General features: G+C 39.7%; 1 long non-coding RNA gene across 6 annotated transcripts in view; it reads left to right on the top strand.

Moving 5' to 3' along the window:
* Positions 1-501: 501 nt before the first annotated feature.
* Positions 502-12,860, top strand: part of LOC738506 (uncharacterized) — a 122,899-nt gene continuing 110,540 nt past the window's right edge. For all 6 annotated transcript variants that reach the window (XR_010146851.1, XR_010146853.1, XR_010146854.1 and 3 more), the window contains exons 1-3: positions 502-3,505; positions 8,517-8,580; positions 9,835-9,940. This is a non-coding gene — a long non-coding RNA (uncharacterized LOC738506). The remainder of the gene's footprint in view (positions 3,506-8,516; positions 8,581-9,834; positions 9,941-12,860) is intronic.

A 12,860-nucleotide genomic window follows, 5' to 3' on the forward strand; every position in this document is an offset into this window, starting at 1 on the left:
AGGAAGAAAAGACAGAAGGAAGGAAGGAAGGAACATTTTTGTAGTCTGTCACCACATTTATGAATGGCGGGTCCTCGGGCTCTGTGGTGTGTATGATTAGTAGCATGGCTGAAGCTAATGCATTCTCTAATCCTGATCCCCAGGTTCATGAGTGTCTTTCATTAATATTCTTTGTAATTTAACCCCAGAGCAGTGCTGCACAGCTCAATGGCCTTACGATAAGATAAGCCTCTAATTCTGTCTTCAGCTCTCACCAGCTAGTTTCCTAACATATCAAGAATTTCACCCACCTGAGCCTCACTTTCCTGTAATTTACTGCAGTGGGTTCCTAGGCATATAACACCTAAGAGGTCAGTAGATTGCCTTAGAATGATTTTAGGATTCCAGATCTCAATTCATCTGTAAAAATCAGGGCAGTAGGAAACTTTCTGAGACACACCTTTAAAATTAGTTATAATGTGTGTTATATTTAAAGATCTTAGTTTTGAAGACCAGCAACACAGCAATACTTCCAGATCTCCATATAACCTCTGTTCATTTGGGAGGGGCTTTGTATTTTCAACAGGAGAGTTCAAAGTTCATTTTTTTTTCAGCAACTACAGTTCTAAGTTAAATCTATTTTTATTGATACATGATATTTTACATGTTTATGGGATACATATGAGTCATAATCTATTTTAAATAATATCTTAGTGTTGTAAAATCAACAGTGCTTTTTAAAAGAAATATACCTTGTTAATTATCCCACATGTGTCATCAGAAGTACAGCTTGAACAAGTCCACCTTCCGTGGACCAAGCACCACCCTGGGCATTTCTAGCATGAGCAAAATCCAAGGTCCTGGCTGGACTCCAGAGATGCTATTTACCTCAGAAGCATGACAATAGGAGGCAGAAGGAGCAGGCAAATCCAACTCCTTTCTTGTAGTTTCCTTGTTTGGGGAGGAAAAGTTGAGTTTTACTATTATGGAAAAGAAACAGGAAATAGAGACCGACAAAGAGATATGACAATACAGTCCTGCCACCCAGATACTCGTTTCCTCCTACCATTCCATGCATTTGTTTTGAATATATAAGTATGTACATAAAGGTAGGTACTCTCAAGTCCATCAGGGCTTGGATGTCCACTGTTTTTGAAGTTCCAGAATGTTTTTGCTAAGTTGAGGAAATACCAAAACAGGACTATGAAAATTATGGTATATATTGATGTGTCACAGAACACAGATGTGACATAATAAAGATGTGTAAGATTATATATATAACTTGTGTGTACACCTACCTCATCTGGGGATAACACCTCAAGTTTAATTTTGAGGCTTGGGTCAATCGTGCTTCCCTTCCCTTTCATAGGTCCTCTATGAGATATTGTCATAGATTCCATGTTATGCAATAGCCATAGAATATGACCTCTCTCTATGATAATTCTATATTACTTTAATTGCTGCACAGAAGTTCATTGTATGTAAGTGCCACAGTATATTATAGATCTTCTTGTGGGACATCTATTTCTAGTTTATGTGATAGTATAGCACTCTCACGAATGTTCTTGTACTTGATCTTTACACATTTTCTTTTTTCCTTAGGATGAATTCTGAGAGATGTAATTGATGGGGCAAAATGTACTCACTGTTTGAGGTTTGAAATTTTTCCATCAAAAGCTGGTACTCTTGGTTTTTTAAGACAAAGAGCAAATCCTCCCCTGCCAGGATTGACTTTTGGCTCTTTTTTTTTCAAACCTCACTGCTTTTTGGTTTAGTTGTCATAAAATGCCAAGCACCATGAACAGGGCTCCATGAAGGGGCTCAGAGGTAGGAGGGCTGTGATTAGGAGAAGGCTTGGCCTGATGGGCAATTTGAGTGCTCAGAATTAGAGTGAGGGGGTGGGGGTGCTGCAGGGACAGATGCTGGGGAAAGACATCCTGAAGGGCAAAGGGAGCAACAATGGCTGCAGTACATGTGGCCATTCAGCTAGTGCAGAGGATGGAAACCAGAGTGGGCTGATGATTGGATGCCAGGCCTGAGCCAGGTGAGTCCTGTTCTCATTATACTGTAAAGTGAGCTGCTCCAAGCCTCCCTGATTCTTAGCACTCCCAGTCCCTGCAGGGGTCCCTGAGAAGGTTAATCTTGCTTGCATTAGGCCCTCTGCTGTTTTCCCTCTGTAAGCCTTACTCCACTTTGCAGTGAGTTCTAGTATAACTTCTATTCCAGCAAGATAAAATGGTTAAGGACTCCAGAAAAGAAATTTGGTGAACACAAAGGGTTTGTCATACTTTAACTTTTGTCCCTTTCCCAGGTGGCCCATGCTTCTAGGCCAGCCTCCCAATTCCTAGCTTGCTTCATGCTCCTGGCCTTTGCCTACTCAAAACAATCTGTCCTCCCCACCCTGTCATCTCTGTTCAGAGTAAATACCTCCCTCCCTCTGCTTTTGCCCTAAGTTCTTTTTTTCAACTCACCTAACATCTAACTTGGCTTTGCAGCTCTGTTTCTCCAAAACCCTCTCTGCCTGTTTCCTCCCAAGCTATCTATGACCAGTGCCAGAAACCAGAAAATCTTCTTGGAAGCTGCACTCTTTGCTTCTCTTCCCTCTCCTTTATCCTTGCACTTGGAATCTCTCTCCTTCTACCTGTCTCTATCTGCTGCAATCCTGTTCATCTTTCCAGGTACATTCCTCACTTTTTCATCTTTAAGAAGTCCTCTCAGAAACCGCATAGGATTTTTTCATGATATATGCCATATTCCACTGTGTATGTAGATTACACCACAGGGTTTTTAATTTCCTAAAGGCAAGAGCTATAACCTAGTCATCTTCCTCTCCTAAGTGGGGAGTATCACCATGACTTGACCAAGTAGCTATGATATGGGTGCTATCTCCATAAATGAATGAGCCGTGAGGAAAAAGGAGATGATTATGAGTGAATGAAGAATCTTAATAAGGAAAGTTTATTCCACAGTGAAGCAGTGTTGGTGGCTCCAAAACCTCTCTTTAGGAAGGATTTAGGACAGCATCCTAATCAAAAGGGCCTGGAAGCACTTTATAAAAGAGAGAGACAAGATCGCATGTCAAACTAGAAGGATGGAGGTGAGAGGAGATAGGGCTCCAGAGTGGAGCAAGCCCCTTCTGTCCCCTTGAACTTCCTGCCGGTGCATGGGTTACCTCTCATTAAATTTAATAGTACTTGTTGCTTTGGTGTAGTGAAATGAATGCCTTGATGAAATTGCATTGCACCATTTTTGAAAGAGAGAATACTCAAACGTGTCACTTCTGTTTCTTGCAAGCAACTGTGATCCTGAGCTGTGCACACTTCTGGTTGGGATTATTTCTGGTTTCTACTTCCTGTTTGAAGATGTGGCATGGAGAGTGTAAGTTGAAGAGATGAGTGCGGGGCTCATCTATCCCTGGAATTGTCTTTCCCACAATCCCTGACACAGAATATGAGCCATACAAGAATTCTGAAGAAATGGGTCTCTTGCCACCTCCCAGTAAAAGATTATTTTTGAAAAAAAAAAGGTAAATCTAAACTTGTGCTTTATCTTGATATGAAAATATAGACAGCAATAGAAAAATTTAAAAATTAACTGGGCATGGTGGTGCATACCTGTAATATCAGCTACTTGGGAAACTGAAGTAAGAGGATCACTTGAACCCGGGAATTTGAGGCTACAGTGACCTGTCACTGCAGTCCAGCCTGGGCAAGAGAGCAAGACCCTGTATCTTAAAAAATAGAAAAAGAAAACAAAGGATATGTTATGGTAAGAAAATATATAGACAAAAAGGAGCTTTGAGAGAACCCGTGAAGTCAATAGGGATGCTGCCTTGTAGGCAGAGTTTCTAAGTACACACCCATTCCATCAAGTTGAGAAAGTATGACTCAAAATTTATCTCGGTTTATACCTTAAACTGAGTGCTATGTGATCACAAAGATCAAAAATATGGCCCAGCTTCACATCCCATGCTTAGAGAAAAACCATGTATAGGTAAGGCATTTCAAATTAGAAGAGTGAAGTATTCTTCATTTTTCCAAATATCCCAAAATAAATATATTTACAATAAATTCCTCTAGAGAGGTAGCTCACATGTCTATGAGAAAATCAGTCACAAAGATGGCATTATTATGTAGGTAAAATAGAAAATACTACTTAAATTTTTCTTTTATGTTCTAAAATATATTACTTCCAAGATATCTTGTGTACAATGTAAATGCAGGGATTGATTTCCAAGATTATGTAAATTTTAATTTTATCCATAAGCAAAAGGAGGGGCTGCTTGTAAAACATAATACTGATTGTTGTTTAGGGTGGTTCCAATTTCTCCTGCAAATAGGTGGCAACTTCCTTGAAAATTGAGACTCTGGGCTGGGTGTGGTGGCTCACGCCTGTAATCCTAGCACTTTGGGATGCTGAAGTGGGTGGATTACCTGAGGTCAGGAGTTCAAGAACAGCCTGGCCAACATGGTGAAACCCCATCTCTACTAAAATACAAAAAGTAGCCGGGCATGATAATGGGTACCTGTAATCCCAGCTACTCGGGAGGCTGAGATGGGAGAGTCGCTTGAACCCAGGAGACGGTGGTTGCAGTGAGCTGAGATCGTGCAACTGCATTCCAGCCTGGGCGGCTGAGCCAGACTCCATCTAAAAAAAAAGGAAATTGAGACTCTGAGCTCAGCTTTACCTTGGGCAAACACAATTACTTTGGGTTCCTGATGTTAACAATTGAGATTTTAATTCAAACCTTCTAGGAAAAGACATCAGATTTCATTTTTATCTCACCATTTCTCCCACACTCATTGAGAATTTTTCTTGCCTGACAGTCAAGGATGTCTTTTGGGACAGTGTTCATTTTGGCATTATCTTGACAACCAATGATGGCTAATGCAAAGAGAGAAGGGAGAAAGAATATTACAGCCATATTTTGTTTTTTTCCCCCATTCATTAAGTTTTTTAACTGTTCATAAAAAATCATTTTAATTTCTTAAATGTTTTGATTTATCACTACATCCATTTTCTTTGGTAAAACCATGTTCTGAAAATAGCAGAGTCATAACCCTTTGGAAATAAAAAGATTATAGCCAGAAAAGCTGTTTTCTTAATCTAACGGATATACTGTATGAAAATATTAGTTCTGTTATTTGCTCTTTCAACTGATATGTCCAGTTGTGACACAACATATTCCCTTACTGAATTTGTTCAGTTTTGCAAAGATAAGTTAGTTTTAGATAAATACAGAATAGTGCTGCCCACAGGAACAAGCTGCTGCCCACCACCTGGCATCACAGCCCCAGAACTCAGCTATTTCCATGAGACCACAGCATCTCATCTCTGGGCTGAGCCAGAAGGACCCCTACTGAAGTCCAGAGGCACTTTTCTGAAAGGCATTTTTGTCTTGTTTTGTTGAGGGGACCGGGAAAGATAGTATATATTGGCTGTCACCTGGAGTATTTGCCCAAACTATATATATGCTCAATTTGTAATATCTATTTAATATCTAAAACTATACTCATCCCTCTCCTCAAAAACAAGAATTTGGTGAGTTTATTTGGGCATTTTCTCTTTGATCATGAGGCCCATATTATGTCTCATATTATACTCCAAACCAGAAGTATTTGTTGAGGCAAGTAAATTCAGAGGCTTCTTCCAAGGAGAAAAGGCCTATTTTGAGTTGCTTTCCTCTGAGAAGGCTACAGTGCTTCACTGTGATTTATCTTTCTGAATTTGCAGCTTTAGAAAACATGTTGTTTTTTTCTTCCCATGCACTAAACAAAAATATTAATCCTGTTTGTCCCCAACCACCCATCATTGGATATATGTTTTCAAATATTTACTGAGGCACAATATGCTACGATGCACCTTGAAGTTCCCAGAATAGGTTTACAGTAGTGAGAGGAAAATGAGGAGCAGCTGAAGGTCTTATTTTGTGATGGCAACACACGGTAATGTTAGGGAGCTTCCAAGGTGATGCTGCTGTTCTTTCATATTGCCTTTGGTCAGTTTTGTTTTTGTTTTTTGTTTTGTTTTGTTTTGAGACGAAGTTTCATGCTGTTGCTTGGGCTGGAGTGCAATGGCCTGATCTCAGCTGACTGCAACCTCTGCATTCCGGGTTCATGCAGTTCTCCTGCTTCAGCCTCCCAAGCTGGGATTACAGGTGTTCAACACTAAACTTGGCTAATTTTTTGTATTTTTAGTAGAGACAGGGTTTCACTATGTTGGCCAGACTGGTCTCAAACTCCTGACCTGGTGATCTGCCCTCCTTGGCCCCCCAAACTACTGGGATTACAGGAGTGAGCCACTGTGACCTGCTGCCTTTGGTCAATCTTAAGGATGTTTTGTTTTGTTTTAAATTTTCGTGGCCATCATTCTCTTTGGAAAGAGCTTTTAAATTCCAGTGCAAGGCAGGCCTACCTTTTCAAATATATTTCTGTGAGCACTTAAGAAACTGAGTTGCTCCATATTTCTGCACCTTCTCCTTTTTTTTTTTTTTTTTTTTGCCCAGTTTCTAACTTGAATTTCTGGACCTGGGCTGTTAAGAGTAAGTAAAGAGAACCAGAATGAGATAATTCAGTCACTTTTTTCTTGGAGTCTGTCAACTTTCTGGATGCAGATCCATTATTATTACACTGTTTAAGTCAGATTTGGAACTCCATAAAATGCCTACTCTATTGTCCTTTTAACCAAAATTTTCATGAGGAACCAAATCTATCTTTTATTAAAATAATTGATTGAGTATATGTGATACCTAGCTAATGAATATTTGTCTTAGAAGTATGAAGTTTAAATTACCCAGAACTGTTTTAGAATCCCTTAGCTTATATTCACAGAAAGTGTTTGCCTATGACAGCATTCTTGAGTAAGCTGCCATGTACCAGCTCTCATTTAGGAGAAATTTGTTAATATTGCTTTATAAAAATAATATAAGCTCAAGGCCACTGAATACAGAGGAACTCATTTTCATTTATCTAACTGTATGTCTTGTACTTTGCCTTTGTTTAAACAATACAGTCCCCAATTCTAGAATGACTTTATTTTCTTTTTTGTTTGTTTGTTTCTTTTGTTTTGTTTTTTGAGACACAGTCTCTCTCTTTCACCCAGGCTGCAGTACAGTGGTGCAATCTTGGCTCACTGCAACCTCTGCCTGCCAGATTCCAGTGATTCTCCTGCCTCAGCCTCCCAAGTAGCTGAGATTACAGGCATGCACCATCACACCTGGTTAATTTTTGTATTTTTTAGTAGAGATCGGGTTTCACCATCTTGGTCAGCCTGGTCTCAAAATCCTGACCTAAAGTGATCCCCCCATCTCAACCTCCCAAAGTGCTGGGATTACAGGCGTGAGCCACTGCACCTGGCCTTTATTATCTTATTATAACCCCAGATAGGCAGTTAAATGGAAATAAGAGATAATGAGCTATTTCTATATACAAATAGACCTTGATTTTTTTTTAACTTTCTAACTAATTTATTTTGGAGCACATTATATTTACATTTTCATCCACGTTTAGAACTAAACACTTTGACTGGCTATACTTGCATGCAAAAAGGGTCCAGGAAAAAAAATTTCCAAAACAAAAAGATGGGAAGTAAGATCCTAAATCAACCTATTTATTTTAAAAGTCTCTAAGAACCTGGAGACACCCTTAGGTAGACTGAAGAGTCACAAGTCTCATACTCATGTGTCAGTTGCCGCAACCCCACTTTGTCCCTTCTGTGGTCCTCTGTCCTCTTGATGTGGGGTTAGATGAAGCCTGGACTACTGGGGAATAAGCCATTTACAGATAATGGGGCTTACTTTGTCAAAGTCGTGATGCAGAACACACAAAATCCTGGCTCCTGGTGAGACTTAAGTGACGTGCCAGTGGCCAATGCTTAACAACTCACTTTGTAACCTATAAATAACAGTATTAGGCCGCTCACTTGTAGATTTTAGACAGGGAATATTTTAGAATCTTTTTTCCTAATTCAGGCCTTATGACATAAAAAGTGCTTGAGAACACTGTTTTAAATTACCAGCACCCCTTCTATTCAAGTGCTACATGCAGAAAGAGAAGCATTGCAATGCATTGTTCTCCAATAGCAGCAAAGTTTCCAGGCTAGCTCACAGGGGCTAGCCTAGTGGAAATATTAACAAACTGCTGAGTAACTCTCATATATGGATGCAATTTCATCCACTGAGACCATGCACAATGCCTAGGAGCATAGAGATGCTCAGACCATTGCCCTCTGAGGCCTGGTTTTGAATGAGAGGAAACAAGCAGCTTCCACGCTGGGTTGGATTCTCTTTGTTCTTGGCCTAAGCTGTAGATTATAAGTGCCCAGCCTTCCTATTTCTCCTGGTACCTGTGCAAGCTGATGGCTCACAGCAGGTGGGGCACACACTCGGTGGCCTTGTCAGTCTGGTCTGTAAGATAAAAGGTAATGTTTACGTTCCCAAATAATTCATAATAAACAGGGTATATTTTAACATCTTTTTTGAATGTCTCTTTTCAGCAAAAGACATTTTCTCATCTATTGTTTAAATTAAAATTCCACAGGCTCTGCTTTGACCTGAAGTATTTTATGTATCCTCAGTCTCAGGACACTGTTGATGGAATTAAGGTATAATGTGTTAAAGCCTGTGTGGCTTTCTCTTGTTTACTTTGGGGGAAAGGATGCCAGGAACATGTACAGTGTCTCAGTGCTAATACTCTATGATGGATTAACTCAAAGCATCGGGAGATGACTCATATTATCTTAACATGCTTTCTTTTATTGAAGGTGGAGGGCGGGTGGTGGTAGAATGTGATTCTACAGAAATGGCCCACGTCTTCAGAATGTTCTCCTGACACTTTTTATTTTGGGGCAAATGTGCTCAGTTTTTGTTCTCATTCTATCTTTGAGTTCTGGTACCCAGCAGGATTCTCACATGTGCTTATTTTGAAATTAAACCAATGCAAAAGTTTTTACCCTGAGGTGTTGCTAATTCATGAGCCTATTGTCTTGACAGTTTTTTCCGCCAATATAACCTATATCTTATTAAATGTCTTTTCTTCTTCTAGATTGTTTCCAATAGTAGCTCAATTTTAGCTTTGTTCAGGCTCCAAATTAGAAAAATGCTGAGATTAGCCAAATATTTGAACACTGTAAGGTATTAATCAGTTTAATCTGAAAAAAAAGGTATAAGAACACTTCCTACAGTTCCAGCAGAGTGAGCTGTCCTGGCTGAGGGTTATTTCATAAGCACCTACATGTATGGACACTAATGGTGAGTCATCACCAGAGGAAGATGAAAAATCTGGACTCTGGATTTGTGTTGATGCCACATTTCAGGGCAAAAGTTTTGCATCCAGACCATGCACTCTAGCATCCTAAGTCCATGGCTGCTGTGGCAGTGGCTCTTTTCACACCAAAAATGGAGGGAGAAAACCAGCTAACTCCTGGGCTCTCTGACTGCAGTCAGGCCAAGGACCAGGGAACCTGCATCTGTTCACTAGGGTGAGGATTTAAAGCATCTTCTGGGTTTTCAGATCCTACCAAGAAAAGCTTCAGAGGCAGACCTTGAGTCTCTGTGAACCCCATCCTGTATTTTAATGACTGGGCTCCTCAGCAAATCTACAGACTTCTAGTTCTTTTCGGGGTGGTGGTGACTCTTGACATTTATTGTCCAGGTCTGGTCTGCAGCACTTAGGATGCCTCTAGCCTATGGAGATGGAGTTACACATCATGCATGTTGTCTGTACATGCTACACCACTTCTCCAGACTTGACCTCTATCAAAGGGCATTTGGGTATGGCCCGAGATGGGAGTAACATCTCTTTTCAGCTGTGTCAAATTCTTACACCATGTTCTTTTGTTTTTTCCTCATAATACAAGGCCAAGCACATCTGCAAAAAAGACATTGCTGGAGGAGGTGCAAAGAGCTGGAAACCAAGTCTCCAGTCCTGGGAAAAGCAGTGGTATGGAAAAGCAATGGAAAGAGGTAAGGAGCTTCATCCCAATACCTACAGAACACAAATTCTCCTGGTCCTTTTCTCTGTTTTTCTATTCATACATTTTTTTTCTCATATTGGTTTTCTATAGAAGCACAACATGCTCAATTTTAAGGATTTTGGTTATTCTCAAATTTAAGTTGCACTCTTTCAGTGGCCACATGAAATCTGACTTTCTGGGTCACTGGGTCTGTCTCTAGGTAAGAATGGGGGTTTTATTGGGTTTAGAGGTGAGCAAAACTACCCATGTCCCAAAAAATCGATGTCATGGCATTATTATCTTAAGGTGGGAAGATGTAGGTTTAGTAATATTGTTGGGGAAACCAGCCCCACACCACCCGGCGGGTACCCCAAGTTCAGCGGAGACAAAGGAATTATAAAGAGACAGAATAAGCATTTAAAAGGTGGATCCAGGGGACCAGAGCATCGGAGGCTTGCTCATGGCCCAGAGCTCTCTGGCTCCACCCAATTCATTGGTTTACAAGATCTTTGTTCTTAGGGTAGATGGGAGGGGTAGGAAGGGATGAGGAAAAGGATTAATCAGTGGAGAACTCTTGAGTCATTCAATAAGATATACAGCAGTGGCAGTTTCTGTGAATTTCCTTGAGCAAAGGTGTGTGTGTAAACTACTTAAGATCTTTAACTTATTGGGACTGAAACAGGAGGGAGCAGGTTTCAGGAGGAGCCAAGATGTTTGATTATACTCCACTGCTTCAAGGGAGTGTTATCTCCCTGGGCAACCTGTGGAATGCCGCTGAGCATTTATGCTTTCGGGGCATAAAGACATGAAGGCAATAAGGAGACTTTTCTCCTCAGAGGCCGCCCATGGCTCCCCATGGGTGTCTCACACAGGGGAGACCAACTCATCTGGCACCCCAGAAACTCTCTTTCCCGCAAGTATTCCACAGAGGAGTTAAAGCCAAGCCTTTGGATTTCAGACTCAATTATTTTATCCAAGGATGAGTATCACACATGAAGGTTTGCATGTGAAATAATTCATGTTATTATTCATTTAAATCTTGTTAATCCCACTTCAGCATACCTAGATGAGGGAGTTGTTTTTAATTAATTAATATTTCTGCTGGAGTTGAAAAGGATCATGTGAACTTTTGGAACAAATATTGCTTCTTGCATTTCTAATTGCTTATGAACATCAGCCTGCCTGCCCTTCCCTGCACATAACAGCTAGGCCTGTGCGTAGTTTTTGTTTCATCATGTACGTTAAGATTGTCTTAGGGTACACTCTGTTAATATCTCTATACCACCAAGAAAAATTTTCCTGGTCATGAGAAAAATTTTCAGAGTACTAGAAAGCCATTGCCGTATTAAGGATGTGGAATGTCTAGAATATTCTGAATATCATTCTATAAATGCTTAGAAGGAAATCTGTAACTAACTTCTAATGAAACACATATCTAGAAGTCAAATATTTATAGAGATTTCCACTTTGTGTAGGGTTTTATATTTTATTTCTACCACCTTTTAACACAATAAAGATAAAGCTTTTTTTATTAAAGAGAATCCAAAAATTTTGAGAGGCTTGAGAAATATAATTTCAAATAAATATATTAGGAAGGAGATTATGACATATAGTTGAAGTTGTGGATTTTTGATTATGTTAAGTACATTTATTAAGCATTCATTATATATCACCTATGCTAATCACTAAAACGTCATCAGTCAACAACACCAAAAGCACTGTATTCAATAAAATTAAAATTGTGAATATGTGGGGATAGCAGGCTGATCTTACTGCAAGTGTATATACAACCACTACATGTGTCTGAAGCATGCACAGGACTGTTCTATCTTTCACTTGGCTCAAGCACAGGGCTCAGAACCTACTAGAGTTTTAAGGACCTACAACATTCTTTGGGACCTGAAAAAAAATATTTATAGGCTTCAAAAATTGGGGAGCAGGAAACCTCTGCATAATAAAACTAAGAAACACTTAAAACATTTTAAAATGAACATCAGTTGTAATAACTGTTAAGCTTAGGAAGCACAATGAGTTTATCATATTTAGAAACAACTTACAGGCTTTCTTATATCTCAAGAGTTCTCAAGTATACACAATGATTGCTGAGCAAGCATAAGTAATTTCTAAGTAAAATGAGAATTTCAGAGCCCCCCAAGTTCTAAAACTCCTTGAAAGCATTTTACAAGAAAACATTACATAAGGCTGAAATCAGGTGTTGGCCTGCTGGGCTCTTTTCAGAAGACTCTAGAAAGAAACTTCTTCCAAGCACATTTATGCTGTTAGCAGAATCCATTGCCTTTCTTGCGTTTATAGAACTGAGGTAACCATTCCTTACTGACTGTCAGCTACAGGACAGGGGACACCTTTAGTTCCTAGAGACTTTTATAAGGACTTTGCATGTGTCCCTACATCTTCAAGCCAGCAAAGATGAGTTGAATCCTTCTCATACTCAGAACTTCTCTGACTTCCCCTTCTGCTGCATGTCTCTTACTTTCTGTTCTGCCACATCTCCCACTGGCTTTCTACCTTCCCTTTCTGCTTTTGAAGGCTCGTGTGATTACACTGGGTCTGCCCAGATAATGCAGGATAAAATCCTTATTTTAAAGTCAGCTGACCATTAACCTTAATTCAATCTGCAAAGTCCCTTTACAGCAGAACCTGCATTAGTGTTTCATTAAATTACCTGGGGTTAGGGAACTGGGGGTTTCTTGAGAATTCTGCCTACCCCTAGAAGATATTCTGAGTTCCTCTCTTTTATATAGAGTGTTGTTTCTTTCTCATATTTTTAAATTCCTCCTCTTAGGTCCTTAATCATTGAAAATACTTATCTTATAATCTTTATTTGCATTTTTATTTTGTGAGACCCTTGGAGGGCAGTCTAAATGTTTGTATCTGTTAATTTGTGATCATAGGGATTGGTTCCTTTCATG

Source organism: Pan troglodytes, chromosome 8, assembly GCF_028858775.2.
Source record: "Pan troglodytes isolate AG18354 chromosome 8, NHGRI_mPanTro3-v2.0_pri, whole genome shotgun sequence".
Classification (NCBI taxonomy): domain Eukaryota; kingdom Metazoa; phylum Chordata; class Mammalia; order Primates; family Hominidae; genus Pan; species Pan troglodytes.